Source organism: Anomaloglossus baeobatrachus, chromosome 5, assembly GCF_048569485.1.
Source record: "Anomaloglossus baeobatrachus isolate aAnoBae1 chromosome 5, aAnoBae1.hap1, whole genome shotgun sequence".
In the NCBI taxonomy this organism is placed as follows: Eukaryota; Metazoa; Chordata; class Amphibia; order Anura; family Aromobatidae; genus Anomaloglossus; species Anomaloglossus baeobatrachus.
The window spans coordinates 539,006,330-539,025,418 of record NC_134357.1 but is presented as its reverse complement, the minus strand read 5'-3'; positions in this window follow the sequence as shown (position 1 = coordinate 539,025,418).

Genomic DNA, 19,089 nt, shown 5'->3' with positions numbered 1-19,089 from the left:
ATAAATGCGTAATATTTCAGCTAATAATATGAAACCTTCACCTATATGAATCCACACATTTAGGTAATTAGAGAAACCACAGCAATGGCTGTACTTACCATATTTAGCTTTTCTTCCAGGGGTGCATTGAGACCATCCATTCCTGGGGTAGACTTGTTCAGCCACAGACATCCAGGCTCTCTCCTCCATCAACCTGTCGTGGTATCCATCAACACGGGTGTCCCAAAGCTTTGGATACCTCTCTACTTCACCAATCAGCCTCTCTGTGTCTAACCTTGGAGCTATTTCCAACAATGTGAGGTATAGAGAGCTCACTTTGTGAGCAGAGAGAGGGAAGGTGCCCAGCTGCAGTCACGATTGCAATTGAAGCAGGATATGAGGTCTTGGCGCCAGAATTAATGACCTTAAGTCACGTGCCAGATTGGTAACAAGTGTAGGTGATGTTTGGATTAAAAACGCACACGGACGGTACGGGTAGCACATGGACATGCTACGTGTCACGTAGGTGCAGGCACGGACCCATTGACTTTAGCGGGTCCGTGCCTGCGTGAATGCCGGAGAAAAACGGACATATTGAGCGTGTGGAAAAACGCATACACGTACAAACGACACGGACACACGTTCCGTGTGGTTTTACGTGTGTGTGCCTGTTACCATAGGGTAACATTGGTGTACGTGTCTCCGTGACGCCGGTACGTGCAAAACGTAACAAACACGTACCGGCGGCACGGATGTGTGTTGGAGGCCTTAGATACAGTCCTAGAGCTGCAAAGAATTATGGGAGTTGTAGTAACTGAACCCAGGAAGTCAGGAGAGAGATTAACCCCATCAGAGCTGGAGCCAGAAATGAGGATGTGCTGCTAGAGCAATAAATAACATAATAGATGTGTGGAGAGGTACATATTAGCAAGATTTATGAGAAAAAAAATCAGTTTTTAACTGGACAACTTCTTTAATTAGTTAATTCATAAGTGTATTCAATTTTAACCCTTGCATTCTGTAACATAATAATATAGAAAGCGAGATCCTCATAAATATCAAGAAGAAACGGTTATCAAAAACACAGCGAAATGATTACATACATTTGTATACATATAAATGATATAAATGCACCATGAAAGCATACACAATACATATCAAGTCAAAAATAATTTTATTTATATATATTTTTTTTTTCCAAAAAAGTACATGTAACCGGCATTTGGTCAATTCCACCATAATTTCCATGGACACAAGAATTGAATCCTATATGAGGTGTTTTGGAAATGTGATAACATCAAGTCCTACATTTTAATCCATCAGGTCGAAACTACATTTGTCAGGAAAATATTAACCCCTTAACGACTGCGGGCAGTAATATTACATCCCTCCAGTCATAGTGTTAATCCCCACCTGCTGCTGATTGGTACAGCTGACATGTGTGCCTCACAGGTATGAGTGGAATCGTTATCCACCCATACCTGTTAACCCCTTAAATGGCGCTGTCAAGATGTGACAGTGCCATTTTAACTGCAATCGCAGTAGACGTTTACTCACTGCCCGAAACCGGAAGTCACGTGATGTGATACTATAGTATTCTCTGTACATTGTCCTGAGGAAGAGGACGGACATGTCCTCGAAACGCGTAGACCTCTGTAAATAAAGGGAAGAATTTTACTAACACTATCTGGACTCCTGTGGTCTGGCGAGGTATCTTAACCTGCTTTTCTCCTGCTGTTTGATATACCTCTTCGTTGCGGGACCGCTGCCTTCCACGCTACATATATGCTTGCTAAGGAGTTGTGACTGGCACAACCCTACCAGGTGAGTGCCTCTTCTTGCATTCACCCCCTTGTGTCATACCGGGTAAGACCCTATTGTGCTTTTTCTTTCCACAGTCTTTTTTGCCTCCCAAATGCCAAAATTAACTTTTTTGGTTGCTGCAAATTTTGAACAAAATGCAATAACAGGTGATCAAAACATAGCATTGGAGCAAAAATGATACGATTAAAATGTCAGTCCGAGATGCAAAAATAAGCAGTCACTGAGTCATAGATCCCAAGAAATGAGGACACTACAGGTTGCGGAAAATCGCGCAAAATGTACGCATCTTTTTTTTTTTTTACAAACTTCTGATTTTTTAACCCCTTGGATAAAAGTAAACCTATTTATGTTTGGTGTCTATGAACTCGCACTGACCTGAAGCATCACACCAAGACATCAGTTTAATTATTTAGTAAACACAGTGAATAAAATGTACGTAATTTTTTTGCCGTTTTTTAGTACACGATATGGTAAAACTCATGGTTTTGTGCGCCCCTGATGTGTCAGGTGCCACAAGGTATTGCATCTAGTCATAGATGCAATGCTAACCTCGAGTTCCTGGAAAACCAATGCCGGTAACACCAAAACAAACACATAGTCATGACCCTTTTTCCCTCCAGACTGGGTGACAGGCTATAGACGGACCTGTGGATAGCCACATATGGTGGAGACTGATCCAAACCCGCTAGTCAGAAACCAGGAAAGGGGGAGGGGCCAGAGAGTGAGTGAGCAGTTGATAGTAGTCAGGCATGGAGTGAGGAGGCCTGAAGTTAACATGCGGACTGACAAGAAATGTGGCGTGACTGACTGAATGAAAAGGAGTTCGGTCGCTAGGAGAGTACAGGTAGTACTCACAGGACCAGGCACCGGTGGGGTGCAGAACCATAGGTCAGACAGACGCTCCAGGCTCATCTGATAACTCTGCCCGGGGAGGAGATCTTCACGGTTCCTCACTAACATGAGTGCCCGGAGCACAGCAGCAAAGGGAGAACCCAGGTAGCTGAGACAGAGGTCCAACCCAGACAAGGTTTATGCTGCCTGCATACGGGCCAAGATTGAGAGACCAGGAGGGGACCATAAAACGCTTCAGGCTATAGGGACCCACCAACCAGAGACGGGTGCAAGGAAGAAAAGCTCACCAGGTCACAGAACTGGCACTGGGACAAAGGGACAGACCCGTTTGGAACAGACCAGTACTAGCCGGGCTGCTGCTCACCAAACCTGTGAGTAAAGACGAGTTAAACCGCAGCTCTGGTGTCGCCTGAGTTCTTCTCGTACCTCTTTACCCTATTTTCCCCTGGGTATCAGCCCTACTTGCGGAGGGCCACTACACCTAAGCTGCCAAATAAGTAGCCCCAGTTGTGAGAGACTCTGCAGCGGCAGCTTCCCTCACCTAGCTGCACACAGCAAGTGTCATCTCAAAATATTCCTTTATTTTTACCTTTTAATCCCTTTTTTAAAGTGACCCCCAGGGTCACGGAATCGGGCATCGGCCAGTAACCGTGACATATCCCCTGAAACACTGGGCCCGGGACCAAGTACCCTATAGCCCTGGGGTGCGACAGCTTTCTGGCGTCACGAACAGGATTGGACTAGACCCGTTAACACCAGGTGGCGTTCGCCTTATGGACTGTGTCATGATTGAACATATGAATTGCCCGCTATTTTGTGTGAAAAAGTAACTGCGCCATAGAACGGCTGTGAAAAGGAATCCCGCCCATGACTCTGTCAAGAGCAGGTGGAAGGTGGCAGTGACCTGACCCGGAAGCTCCCGAAGTGCTCCAGTCCCGCCAGAGTGTGGTGAGAGAAAACCAAGGGGGAAGCAAGATGGAGGCGCAGGGAATCAGTAACCACCATCTTTGAAAAGTTGAAAATTGCTTTTGAAACCCGTACCGAGGCAGAACTGAGAATGGGATTTTACCAGGGCTGTGGAGTCGGTAAGCCAAACCTTCGACTTCGACTCCGACTCCTCAATTTCCCTTGCTCCGACTCCGACATATATTGCTTATAGTTAAGTAAAAAAGTTATTGTAGTACATTGTGAACATCAGACATTTAATCATTTTTATGATACAATAATCAAGATATTTAGATAGAACATAAAATATATTTATTGGAATACAACTTTAGAACACAAAAAACTGTAATAAATTGTCAATATGTTATACAATATGTATAGTCATCAGAAAATCGGCATGGATGATTATCCTCATAGATGCAGAGATGGTACACTCCATAAAGAGCCCAAACAATGGTGACCAAATATACTGAAAAAGAAAACAAAAATTAAGATCATAAAAACATCAACCCACCACAACCACCAGACTAAAAACAGGTGTAACCTAACAAAGATACATCAATGAGACTAAAAAAGAGCAAATGGGCTCAAGAAACCTTATATGAACGCTAAGGACTTAAAGAAACGCTGAAAACCCCAGGGAAAAGGTATCAATATAGTCTCCATGGGATCGAGAGGGGGTGATTTGGGCAGGCTCCTTGCTCAAATTCAGAGCAAGTGGATATATAGGCTGGGTACCTTGACCCCCAATGGTTTAAATGAAAATATGGAGTTTTCAGCGTTTCTTTAAGTCCTTAGCATTCATATAAGGTTTTTTGAGCCCATTGGCTCTTTTTTAGTCTCATTGATGTATCTTTGTTAGGTTACACCTGTTTTTAGTCTGGTGGTTGTGGTGGGTTGATGTTTTTATGATCTTAATTTTTGCTTTCTTTTTCAGTATATTTGGTCACCATTGTTTGGGCTCTTTATGGAGTGTACCATCTCTGCATCTATGAGGATAATCATCCATGACAATTTTCTGATGACTATGAGGAGGACTTAGTTTTGGGACTTTCAAAACCAGTATATAATTTGTCTGCAGCATATTGCTATATAAGAAGTTTTGCAATGCTGCATGATATAATGTCTTTTCATGATGAAAATTATTGCTATTATATGTGATGATGAAATTATATTTATTGTATTTGTATTTATATGCGGTTTGAGTAATTAATACTATGTTAATATTTTAAATTACCTCTGTAAACTCTTGTCTCTGAATCTGTGGCTACAGTACCCGTTCACTCAGGATTGTCTGTATTGGGTATGAAACAGTTAATGCTCATTCTTCCTCGCTGTGTTTTCTGTCTAAGTGTAGCAGGCTGTCCAGTGCGCATGTCTGTAGTGCCGACTGCTGGCTTCCACACGTCGCGTCAGAGAGCGTCCCGTGGTTGTCATGGCTCGTTATCATGTGAGTCATGACATCACGGTCACGTGATCGCGACGTGTTTGGAGGCCCGTTTACTTAGCGGTGGTGGCAACTGTTGTCATGCACCGTATTATTGGACCACTCTGCTTCCTGCCTTGACAAAAACAAGTGTTTGCAGTTTTCTTTCCTGATTGGTCTCTCTGCCCAATTAAACCAACCTGCCCCTCACCTCTGACACGCTCCTCGAAAAAGCCACTGCGAAACACGTGTCGGAGTGTGAGGGTCACGGCAGGTCTCCATCTCTCAGGTGATGTAATTAATGCCAATATTTACTTTCTGTCCTGTCCATTCAATGATGTGTGTTTATTTAAATGATTGGTGCGTTCCTCTGTTTCCCGCTGTGCTTCCTATGCATGGTGTTTAACCCATACATGACTTTGCAGTGTCAGTAACCTTACATCCATATACCCTTTTATTTATTCATATGGGAATGGAATTATGGATGGGGTACTCACTAGTGAAGATTATTCATCCATCCTTGCATGGGTTTTAGCGCAGGGGGAGCCACAGAATCACACTTTCCTCATTATGAATGGATTTTCAGTTCAGGCTTAATATACATTCATCTGGTGTTCGGTGTGTATGTCCTTGATACAATTTGATTATCACAGGGACTTAGTATATTTTTCTGCCGTGCCTCTCAATTTATTTGGTACCTTTATGCTAAAATTTTAATGTTTTAATGAATATAAATAAAGATTGTTATTTTATTCCAATTTGTGTCACTCCTTAATTTGGTCATTACTGATGCCCAAAGTTGTGTTTGAATAGTGTATATAGTGTATTATTGGGTTAAATATAACACTATGCCTCATGCACAGTCAGTTTTGATGAACGGTTGAATTTTTCTATTTCTTTGAGAGCAAGTGAAAAATTTTACTGAAATCTGGTCAATCTGCTGCTATAGGAGACGTAGTGAAATCTTTTTCCTTGCGGCAACGCTTTGCTGCTCCATGTCATCCAAATACTTGTCAAAGTTAAACTCCTCATCTGATGAGGATGAAGATATGGCAGCAGTAGCACTGTCAGGCCCCAAGTCCTCTTGCGCCTAGCATTCCTGTAGCCACTCATGCTAACTGCTACCTCACTCAAAGCTTCTTTTCCTTTAGTAAGCTGTTGATCATCAAGCAGTATACGATGACTTGGCTACACATAAACAGCTGCCAGAAGAATTTTATTCCCCAATAGCTGTGTCTCTCTCCATTTCATTGAAGCAGAAATGCCATCCGGGATTAAACCTCCTCTTTGGGACAGGCAAAATAGCAAGTTCTTCCACTCCCTTATGAAAATGCCAGGAGTTAAATCCTCAGCTTGTAATTTTTTAGTCATGGTAAATGGGTGATTAAGCAATTCCTTCAATTCAGCCACCTGTGTCCATTGACCTTCATTTAAGGTTACTTGAGGGTTCACCATATCTATAACAAACGATTTTAGTTCAAGCAATCGCTCAGTCATTAAATAAGTGCTGCCTCACCGAGTGGCTTGATCAACAATTGCCCCTTTCCCAGCACGTCATTTCAAGATGAAATCAATTTTAGTTGTTCTGGCGGCAATAACCAACTTCCTCACTTTTTCAATTAGATTTCTAGCATGTCTGCCCAGTTTCACACATCCGGCTTTTTGCCGGTTTGGCGGATGTGGCGCAAGCCAGTACAGTACGATACAGTACAGTGACAGCGCCACAAAGTCCGGGTCACATGCTCCGGTCACATGAAAGCATGTGACCGTCGTTTGTCGCGCTGCCACTGTACTATATACACTGTACTGGAGTGCGACGCATCCGCTAAACCAGTGAAAAGACGGATGTGTGAAACCGGGGTCCCTCTTGCAGACTCTCTCTTATTGCCAGCTGCAGCGTGTGCACAACACAGCGCATGTGATGAATATGAAAGTGTTTTGAAGCAGCTTCAACAAGATCATCTAATCCTAAAGTATCAATTTGCTGTTCTTCTGTTGTAATATCTGTTTGTTCCTCAGTTACATGAACAGCACTGTGGCCTTCTATCTCACACATACTGAATCCTAAATTTTCTTCTAGCTGTTGTTCATTACTCTCATTCATCAGTTTAATTGTACTTATGTTTGAAGCATTGTTCATTACAATGGCAAGAACCTGTTCCTTTTTGCATTCCTAATCTTGCAGACCTTTTTCCACTAAGGCCTGGAGAAACTGGCTGGTGTGATGAGCTTTAGTATCTTTACTGCCAGTGCTTTACTAACAATTTCTTTCTTGTCACAAAAATATCGAACATTGATGGCAAAATAATTCAGTGAAATGCAGTGACTCCGGCATCCAGCAAAGGCAATGGGTGAAAAGATAGGACATTCAGACACAGCGTTTTGTGAGGATCCTCACACAGAATGAGCAGTCAGTTTCTGGCGTTTTTCTAATCTGCTTTTGCTATTGAAAGCATTATTTATGAGCTCAAAAACCTTTCAGGTGATGCGGTTTTTTAAAAAGCTGATCTGCTTTTGCAGCTGAAAAACGTATCCTGAAAAAAACACAGCAAAAACGCTGTGTGTGAATGTAGCCTTAGATCAGGAATAGAACAGCCATTTATAGGACATTTCATAAGTTTCGTAAATTCCTATGAAAAAATATTCATCACACTCTGCATTGCACTACTGACCCCAATTTATTATATATTTTAGGAGTCAGAGTCGGTGCATTTTATACCGACTCCACCAAAATGAGCTCCGACTCTGACTCCACGACTCCGACTCCACAGCCCTGGATTTTACAATTGCAGACAGAGACTGCAGAACAGTATAAGTGACTATGCTCTAAGATTACAAGCAGCACTGCGGACCTTAAAGCATGTAGACCCCATCAGTGCCCAGGAAGGGAACAAGATGATGATTGAACAGGTCCTGTAGGGGTTACAATCAGTGGAGGACCGTAAACAGCTGTGCCTGTGGGCCCTGGAACATCCTGATGTGGACGATAAAAGCACTGCAACCACAGAGTCTGCCCCTCAGTCATGGCAAGTCAATACCTTACCTCTAACACTAGAACTACTGAGGTAGTCATTTTGACTACTTTGCACCATGTATTTCTATATAGATGTCACGAGTCCAGTAGTTCTAGTGTTAAGAGTGGAACCCTCCTTCTTAACCATTGTAGAGACTAATGGACAGGCTGCGACACCTATGTTCCCAAGTAAAGCAGCTAAATTAGGATGTGGCTATGATCCTAAAAGTGATGCAACACAAGCCAGAACCCAGGTCTTCAGAGAAAATTTAGCTAGCGACTGCCCTGAGGACGTCCCATGGATGCGAGGAAGGAGGACCCCATCATCTCGAGGGAGGAACAGTGACCGCTACGACTCGTCTGGACAACCCATCTGCCGGCGTTGCAACAAGACAGAACACTTTGCAAGAGCGTGTCCTTTAAACCAGCAAACCCTGGGGCCAAGGGCCAATCCCCAGGAATAAGATGACAAGGCCCAGCTGACTGGCGTGAAAGGTATATGGGAGGATGACCAGTCCTGTCCATCACATTGGACGGGATTCCCACAACTGCATTGTTGGACACCGGCTCACAAGTAACAACCATCCTGTATGTCCTTTACAAGAGATTCTGGTCTGATACTGAGCTCGCCAGTCCAGACTCAGGCCTCACCATTTATGCTGTTAATGGATTACCAGTGAATCAAATAGGGTTCAGGGAGGTAACCATAAAGGTGGGGAGGGTAGAGCTGAAGAGCCAAGGATTGATTGTAGTTGAAACTGATGCTAATGAGAAAAATCCACAGATGATTTTGGCTACAAATGTAATTGAAAATTGTCTGGCAGAAGTGCTGTTTTTACTCCAACAGATTACTGAAACTGCCAGCGCTGTGCAGCAGAGGGTACTGCAAAGAGAAATCAGAGCCCTCCTGTAGAGGCAACAGGTAAACCTATCTGGTGGGGAAATTGTTAATGTACGGGTGATAGACTCCTGCCCCATTGTCATACCCCCAAGAAGTGAAATGATGATATGGTGTCAGGCAGCAATAGGCCTCCAAGGACGAGATTACCAGGCAGTGGTGGAACCCATCTACTCAGAGAATTGGTCCACAATCCTGACAGCTCGGGGGGTGGTTGATGTACACAAAGGAAGATTACCCGTACGAGTGTTAAATTATGGGGAGGAGGAAACTAAATTGCCCAGGTACACTACCATTTCCAAACTGTGTTCTGTTAATGATGACTCCATCCAGGCAGTGGAACCCTTGACCCCATCAGAACTGGCAGAGGATGACAGTTCCCAGGAACAGTAAAGGGTACTTTATACGCTGCGATATCGGTACCGATATTGCTAGCGAGCGTACCCGCCCCCGTCGGTTGTGTGACACGGGCAAATCGCTGCCCGTGGCGCACAACATCACTAACACCCATCACACAGACTTACCTTCCCTGCGACGTCGCTCTGGCCGGCAATCCGCCACCTTTCTAAGGGGGCGGTTTGTGCGGCTTCACAGCGACATCACACGGCAGCCGTCCAATAGCAGAGGAAGGGCGTAGATGAGCCGTAACATGCCGCCCACCTCCCTCCTTCCTCATTGCCGGTGGACGGAGGTAAGGAGATGTTCATAGTTCCTGCGGTGTCACACATAGCGATGTGTGCTGCCGCAGGAACAACGAACAACATCGTACCTGCAGCAGCAACGATATTAAGGAAATGAACGACGTATCAACGAGCAACGATTTTTCACGTTTTTGCGCTTGTTGATCGTCGCTCATTGGTGTCACATGCTGCAATGTCGCTAACGGCGCCGGATGTGCGTCACTAACGACGTGACACCGACGATATATCGTTAGCGATGTCGCAGCGTGTAAAGCACCCTTTAGGGATTGGTGTCAGAAACTACATGTAGGCACTGATTCCACTCCTTCACACCAGAAATAGGGAGTTTATCGGGTAGCACAGGATTATGAACAGGTGTTCAGCAGGCATCCATTAGAATTCAGGAAGATAAAAGTGGTACAACACCGCATACCCAAGTGAGACCATCCCCCCATTAAAGAGAGATATAGACCTATACCACCAGCTCACTATCAGTGTGCCAAAGAAATGTTGCGGGACATGAGGGAGGCCGGGGTTATCAGAGACAGTTGTAGCCCCTGGGCAGCTCCACTGGTCCTAGTGAGAAAGAAGGATGGCACAATGAGGATGTGTGTGGATTATAGGCAAATAAACCGCATAACACAGAAGGATGCTTACCCATTACCCCGCATAGAAGATTCACTTGCTGCTAGAGATGAGCGAACCGGTCGCGGTTCGGCTCGAGGTTGGTTCGCCGAACGGACCTCCCGTTCGAGTTCGGTTCGTCGAACGTTCGACGAACCGAACTCGAACTGCATAGGAAACAATGGCAGGCAATCACAAACACAGAAAAACACCTAGAAAACACCCTCAAAGGTGTCCTAAAGGTGACAAACAACTCAAACACATTGGAAAGTGACAAGGACATATACTCATGCGAAAACAAAACAGCTGGACAAGGAAAAAGAGGAGGACACACAGATATAGGCATGGCACGCCCTTCTAAAATCATGTAAAACACCGCAAGGTGACTCCAAGCGGAGTCTCCCTTTTTTCCAAAAATTGGGCCACACACACACCCACCCCTTCAGTGGTAGCACTTGTGCCCCAGTTGCACACTTCACAGCTACATTTGCATCAAGCACATTGAAAAATACGCCATAATTAACCGTCCCCAGGATGACACCAGGGTAGGTAGCTAAGTCTTTCCTGATCCCAGCTCTGTTCATCTTGGCTTCTTTTAAAAACACATCAAGCAAGGGTTACTCCAAGCGGAGTCTCCCTTTTTTCCAAAAATTGGGCCCCACACACACCCACCCCTTCAGTGGCAGCAGTTGTGCCCTAGTTGTACACTTCACAGCTACATTTGCATCAAGCACATTCAAAAATACGCCATTCTTATCCATCCCCAGGATGACACCGGGGTAGGTAGCAAAGTCTTTGCTGACCCATGACTTGTTCATCTTGGCTTCTTTTAAAAACAATGTAAGCAAGGGTTACTCCAAGCGGAGTCTCCCTTTTTTCCAAAAATTGGGCCCCACACACCCACCCATTCAGTGGCAGCAGTTGTGCCCCAGTTGTACACTTCACAGCTACATTTTCATCAAGCACATTCAAAAATACGCCATTCTTATCCGTCCCCAGGATGACACCGGGGTAGGTAGCAAAGTCTTTGCTGACCCATGACTTGTTCATCTTGGCTTCTTTTAAAAACAATGTAAGCAAGGGTTACTCCAAGCGGAGTCTCCCTTTTTTCCAAAAATTGGGCCCCACACACACCCACCCCTTCAGTGGCAGCAGTTGTGCCCTAGTTGTACACTTCACAGCTACATTTGCATCAAGCACATTCAAAAATACGCCATTCTTATCCGTCCCCAGGATGACACCGGGGTAGGTAGCAAAGTCTTTCCTGATCCCAGCTCTGTTCATCTTGGCTTCTTTTAAAAACACATCAAGCAAGGGTTACTCCAAGCGGAGTCTCCCTTTTTTTCCAAAAATTGGGCCCCACACACCCACCCATTCAGTGGCAGCAGTTGTGCCCCAGTTGTACACTTCACAGCTACATTTGCATCAAGCACATTCAAAAATACGCCATTCTTATCCGTCCCCAGGATGACACCGGGGTAGGTAGCAAAGTCTTTCCTGATCCCAGCTCTGTTCATCTTGGCTTCTTTTAAAAACACATCAAGCAAGGGTTACTCCAAGCGGAGTCTCCCTTTTTTTCCAAAAATTGGGCCCCACATACCCACCCATTCAGTGGCAGCAGTTGTGCCCCAGTTGTACACTTCACAGCTACATTTGCATCAAGCACATTCAAAAATACGCCATTCTTATCCGTCCCCAGGATGACACCGGGGTAGGTAGCAAAGTCTTTCCTGATCCCAGCTCTGTTCATCTTGGCTTCTTTTAAAAACACATCAAGCAAGGGTTACTCCAAGCGGAGTCTCCCTTTTTTTCCAAAAATTGGGCCCCACACACCCACCCATTCAGTGGCAGCAGTTGTGCCCCAGTTGTACACTTCACAGCTACATTTGCATCAAGCACATTCAAAAATACGCCATTCTTATCCGTCCCCAGGATGACACCGGGGTAGGTAGCAAAGTCTTTCCTGATCCCAGCTCTGTTCATCTTGGCTTCTTTTAAAAACACATCAAGCAAGGGTTACTCCAAGCGGAGTCTCCCTTTTTTTCCAAAAATTGGGCCCCACACACCCACCCATTCAGTGGCAGCAGTTGTGCCCCAGTTGTACACTTCACAGCTACATTTGCATCAAGCACATTCAAAAATACGCCATTCTTATCCGTCCCCAGGATGACACCGGGGTAGGTAGCAAAGTCTTTCCTGATCCCAGCTCTGTTCATCTTGGCTTCTTTTAAAAACACATCAAGCAAGGGTTACTCCAAGCGGAGTCTCCCTTTTTTTCCAAAAATTGGGCCCCACACACCCACCCATTCAGTGGCAGCAGTTGTGCCCCAGTTGTACACTTCACAGCTACATTTGCATCAAGCACATTCAAAAATACGCCATTCTTATCCGTCCCCAGGATGACACCGGGGTAGGTAGCAAAGTCTTTCCTGATCCCAGCTCTGTTCATCTTGGCTTCTTTTAAAAACACATCAAGCAAGGGTTACTCCAAGCGGAGTCTCCCTTTTTTTCCAAAAATTGGGCCCCACACACCCACCCATTCAGTGGCAGCAGTTGTGCCCTAGTTGTACACTTCACAGCTACATTTGCATCAAGCACATTCAAAAATACGCCATTCTTATCCGTCCCCAGGATGACACCGGGGTAGGTAGCAAAGTCTTTGCTGACCCATGACTTGTTCATCTTGGCTTCTTTTAAAAACAATGTAAGCAAGGGTTACTCCAAGCGGAGTCTCCCTTTTTTCCAAAAATTGGGCCCCACACACCCACCCATTCAGTGGCAGCAGTTGTGCCCCAGTTGTACACTTCACAGCTAGATTTGCATCAAGCACATTCAAAAATACGTCATTCTTATCCGTCCCCAGGATGACACCGGGGTAGGTAGCAAAGTCTTTCCTGATCCCAGCTCTGTTCATCTTGGCTTCTTTTAAAAACAATGTAAGCAAGGGTTACTCCAAGCGGAGTCTCCCTTTTTTTCCAAAAATTGGGCCCCACACACCCACCCATTCAGTGGCAGCAGTTGTGCCCTAGTTGTACACTTCACAGCTACATTTGCATCAAGCACATTCAAAAATACGCCATTCTTATCCATCCCCAGGATGACACCGGGGTAGGTAGCAAAGTCTTTCCTGATCCCAGCTCTGTTCATCTTGGCTTCTTTTAAAAACACATCAAGCAAGGGTTACTCCAAGCGGAGTCTCCCTTTTTTTCCAAAAATTGGGCCCCACACACCCACCCATTCAGTGGCAGCAGTTGTGCCCCAGTTGTACACTTCACAGCTACATTTGCATCAAGCACATTCAAAAATACGCCATTCTTATCCGTCCCCAGGATGACACCGGGGTAGGTAGCAAAGTCTTTCCTGATCCCAGCTCTGTTCATCTTGGCTTCTTTTAAAAACACATCAAGCAAGGGTTACTCCAAGCGGAGTCTCCCTTTTTTTCCAAAAATTGGGCTTCACACACCCACCCATTCAGTGGCAGCAGTTGTGCCCCAGTTGTACACTTCACAGCTACATTTGCATCAAGCACATTCAAAAATACGCCATTCTTATCCGTCCCCAGGATGACACCGGGGTAGGTAGCAAAGTCTTTCCTGATCCCAGCTCTGTTCATCTTGGCTTCTTTTAAAAACACATCAAGCAAGGGTTACTCCAAGCGGAGTCTCCCTTTTTTTCCAAAAATTGGGCCCCACACACCCACCCATTCAGTGGCAGCAGTTGTGCCCCAGTTGTACACTTCACAGCTAGATTTGCATCAAGCACATTCAAAAATACGTCATTCTTATCCGTCCCCAGGATGACACCGGGGTAGGTAGCAAAGTCTTTCCTGATCCCAGCTCTGTTCATCTTGGCTTCTTTTAAAAACAATGTAAGCAAGGGTTACTCCAAGCGGAGTCTCCCTTTTTTTCCAAAAATTGGGCCCCACACACCCACCCATTCAGTGGCAGCAGTTGTGCCCCAGTTGTACACTTCACAGCTAGATTTGCATCAAGCACATTCAAAAATACGTCATTCTTATCCGTCCCCAGGATGACACCGGGGTAGGTAGCAAAGTCTTTCCTGATCCCAGCTCTGTTCATCTTGGCTTCTTTTAAAAACAATGTAAGCAAGGGTTACTCCAAGCGGAGTCTCCCTTTTTTTCAAAAAATTGGGCCCCACACACCCACCCATTCAGTGGCAGCACTTGTGCCCTAGTTGTACACTTCACAGCTAGATTTGCATCAAGCACATTCAAAATCCACAAGCATTTACTCTCCCCAGGATGACACAGGGGTTGTAAATTCCTTCTGGATCCATGACTTGTTCATTTTGATGAACGTCAGTCTGTCCACATTGTCACTGGACAGACGCGTGCGCTTATCTGTCAGCACACACCCAGCAGCACTGAAGACACGTTCAGAGACAACGCTGGCAGCTGGACACGACAAAATCTCCAAGGCGTAAGTTGCGAGCTCTGGCCATTTTTCTAGGTTTGAAGCCCAAAAGGAGCAAGGCTCCAGTTGCACAGTCATGGCATCGATGTTCATTTGGAGATACTCCTGTATCATCCTCTCCAGCCGTTGACTATGTGTCAGACTTGTTGTCTCTGGTGGCCTTGCAAAGGAGGGTCTAAAAAAATTATGAAAAGATTCCATAAAATTGCTGTTACCAGCACCAGATACGGTCCTACTGGTACGTGTAGACTGTTGAAGATGACGAGACCGTCCCATGTTTGTCAAGTTACAACTGGGAGATTCACTCCCTGCACCTGCACGGTTGTTTGGTGGAAAAGCAGATCTAAGATCGAGTAACAGCTTCTGCTGATACTCCTGCATACGTGCGTCCCTTTCTATGGCTGGAATTATGTCACAAAATTTGGACTTGTACCGGGGATCTAATAGTGTGGCAAGCCAGTAGTCATCATCACTTCTAATTTTGACAATACGAGGGTCATGTTGGAGGTAGTGCAACAAGAAGGCACTCATGTGTCTTGCGCAGCCATGTGGACCAAGTCCACGCTGTGTTTGTGGCATAGAGGTGCTAACCGTTCTTTCTTCCTCTGACATCTCCCCCCAACCTCTTTCAACTGAAATTTGACCAAGGTCTCCCTCATCTGCTGAGTCTTCCATGTCCATGGACAGTTCGTCCTCCATTTCTTCATGTCCTCCTGCACCTTCCTCAACATCTCGCCTGCTACCATGCGCCCTTGTTGATCCCTGTACCCCATGCTCCCATGCCTGGCGCCTTGGTGATGATGAACGTCTGGACCTTGGTGATGTTGTTGTGTCTTGCGCATATGAATCCTCCTGTAGCTCATCCCCTTCCTGTTGTCCCACCCCCTGACTCCGAATAGTGTTTAGCGTGTGTTCCAGCATGTAAATGACTGGAATCGTCATGCTGATAATGGCATTGTCAGCGCTAAACATATTCGTCGCCATGTCGAAACTGTGCAGAAGGGTGCATAGGTCCTTGATCTGAGACCACTCCATCAGGGTGATCTGCCCCACCCCTGCATCTCGTTGGCCCAGGCTATACGTCATGACGTATTGCACCAGGGCACGGCGGTGCTGCCACAGTCGCTGTAACATGTGGAGAGTTGAATTCCAGCGTGTCGCCACATCGCATTTCAGGCGATGAACCGGCAGGCCGAAAGACTTCTGGAGCGATGCAAATCGCTCAGCTGCGGCGCTTGAACGGCAGAAGTGAGCAGACAGTTTTCGTGCCCTGTTCAGAAGGCCATCTAGGCCGGGATACTGTGTTAAAAATTGCTGCACGACAAGGTTCAACACGTGAGCCATACAAGGTACGTGTGTCACCTTGCCCAGGCGAAGGGCCGCACCCAGGTTTGCAGCATTGTCGCACACGGCCTTACCAGGCTGCAGGTTGAGTGGAGACAACCATTTATTAAACTCGGACCGCAGAGCTGACCACAACTCCTCAGCTGTGTGACTCTTATTCCCAAGACATGTCAAGCTAAAGACCGCCTGATGCCGTTGCGCTCTGCTGCCAGCATAGTAATGAGGGGTGCGTGATTCCTTCTGCGCAGTGAGAACGCTGGTGGCCTGACCAGGCAGGCTTGGGGCGGAGGTGGAGGACCCAGATGAGGTGGAGGATGCAGAAGCAGTGGCGGAACTTGGACAGACAGAGGATTGACACACAAGTCGTGGGGACGGCAAGACTTGTGCAGCAGACCCTTCACCATCTATCACCATAGTTACCCAGTGCCCAGTCAGCGACATGTAACGTCCCTGTCCATGCTTACTGGTCCAAGTATCGGTGGTGAAATGCACCCGTTCACACACAGAGTTTCTCAAGGAAGCGGTGATGTTGTGTGCGACATGCTGGTGTAGCGCGGGCACACCTTTCTTAGAGAAGTAGTGGCGACTAGGCATCTGGTACTGGGGCACAGCGACAGACATAAGGTCTCTAAAATCCTGTGTGTCCACTAGGCGGAAAGGCAGCATTTCGGTAGCCAACAGCTTACAGAGGGATAGAGTCAACCTCTTAGCTTTGTCATGGGTCGGAGGAAGTGGCCTTTTATTTGACCACATCTGAGGGACAGAGATCTGGCTGCTGTGTGTAGACGGTGTTGAGTAGGGTGTCCCTGGAAAAATGCAGGTTTGTGAGGAAAGTGCAGGCGGAGACATGATGTTGCCTTCATCCAACGTTGGTGCTATCGATGTCTGAGAGAGCTGTACACACTCACTTGTTTCCCCTTCCAAACCAACTGACGACCTTACAAGCAAACTGCCTGTTGCGGTTACAGTGGTGGAAGTTTTGCGTGGAAAAACAGGTGTGACAGCTGTCCCCACAGTCCTAGAAGATGAAGAGCGCGCGGATGCACTGGAAGGGGCGGGCGGTGGATGGTTCGCTCCGCTAGGCCGCATTGCAGCACGGTGAGCTTCCCACCGGGACTTATGATATTTAGTCATGTGACGATTCATGGAAGAAGTTGTCAAACTGCTGAGGTTTTGACCTCTACTAACAGAATCATGACAAATGTTACATATCACATGAGTTGGGCGATCTTTTTCGATGTGAAAAAAGGACCAGGCTAGGCAAGGCTTAGAGGCCATGCGACCTGTTGATCCACCCCGAATAATGCTCATAGGCAGAGTGGTGGCTGAGGATGCAGTTGTAGACGTGCTACCAGTGCTCCGACTCTGTCCAGGAAGGCGCAAGGTAACTTCGTCGTCGGTTGCATCCTCCTCCACCGCCTCTGTTGACCTCCTCGAGTGCCTGACTGGGGGTTGACAGTAGGTGGGATCTAGAACGTCATCATCAATTGTTGTGTTTGCACTCCCCTCCCCCTCAGACCGAGCCTCTTCTTGCCCTGACCGAATATTTAAGTTGTCATCCCAATCGGGTATCTGCGTCTCATCTTCATCAGTATGTTCCTCATTGTCTATAACCACAGGTGTTACAGTTTGTGACAAAGGGTCAACATTATGCTCAGAAACTTGGTCCTCACGGCCTGAATCAGAGTCACAAAGGTTCTGGGCATCACTGCAGACCATTTCCTGTTCTGTACTCACTGTAGCTTGGGAGCAGACCTCTGATTCCCAGGCTATAGTGTGACTGAACAGCTCTGCAGACTCAGCCATCTCAGTTCCACCATACTGTGCAGGGCTGATGGAGACTTCAGAGCTGGGAGAAATCAAGTGTGATTGGGATGACAACTCAGAGGACTGGTGTTTTTTGGATGCGGTACTTGAAGTGGCTGAGAGGGCACTTGTTGGACCACTTGAGATCCATTCAAGCATTTTCCTTTTTTGCCCATCATCTACCTTTGTTCCTCTTGTTCGTGTCCGTAAAAAAGGGAGCACATCGGATTGTCCACAATAAGTAGTAGACATCTTACTTTTGCTAGTAGATGGTCTATCTGCAGCAGATGATAATGGAGCTTTGCCACCTTCCCCACTGACAAAACCTTTTTTGCCTTTTCCACCACGCCTCTTCCCCTTTCCACCAGCATCTGTCATTTTGCCACTCATGTTGATTGCGACAAGATTGTGGACTGAAAATGTGGTAGTAAAAATTGAGAGGTGGTGAAGATTGCAGTGTTGGTCTAGCTTTATTAACAGCAGAATAATAAAGAATAAATATCCCTGACAATGTAACTTAGTTATAATTAGTTGGAGTGTGCAACGCAGGCAGACGTGCTGCAAATGTCTTGGCACTAGTGGGACTAAAGCAAAGTCCAATAGCCACGTATAGGATGCCACTAGGTACACTGAGTGTTTGCTAGTATAATGGCTTAGTTATAATTAGTTGGAGTGTGCAACGCAGGCAGATGCGCTCTGCAAATGTCTTGGCACTAGTGGGACTATAGCAAAGTCCAATAGCCACGTATAGGATGCCACTAGGTACACTGAGTGTGTGCTAGTATAATGGCTTAGTTATAATTAGTTGGAGTGTGCAACGCAGGCAGATGCGTTCTGCAAATGTCTTGGCACTAGTGGGACTAAAGCAAAGTCCAATAGCCACGTATAGGATGCCACTAGGTACACTAAGTGTTTGCTAGTATAATGGCTTAGTTATAATTAGTTGGAGTGTGCAACGCAGGCAGATGCGCTCTGCAAATGTCTTGGCACTAGTGGGACTATAGCAAAGTCCAATAGCCACGTATAGGATGCCACTAGGTACACTGAGTGTTTGCTAGTATAATGGCTTAGTTATAATTAGTTGGAGTGTGCAACGCAGGCAGATGCGCTCTGCAAATGTCTTGGCACTAGTGGGACTATAGCAAAGTCCAATAGCCACGTATAGGATGCCACTAGGTACACTAAGTGTTTGCTAGTATAATGGCTTAGTTATAATTAGTTGGAGTGTGCAACGCAGGCAGATGCGCTCTGCAAATGTCTTGGCA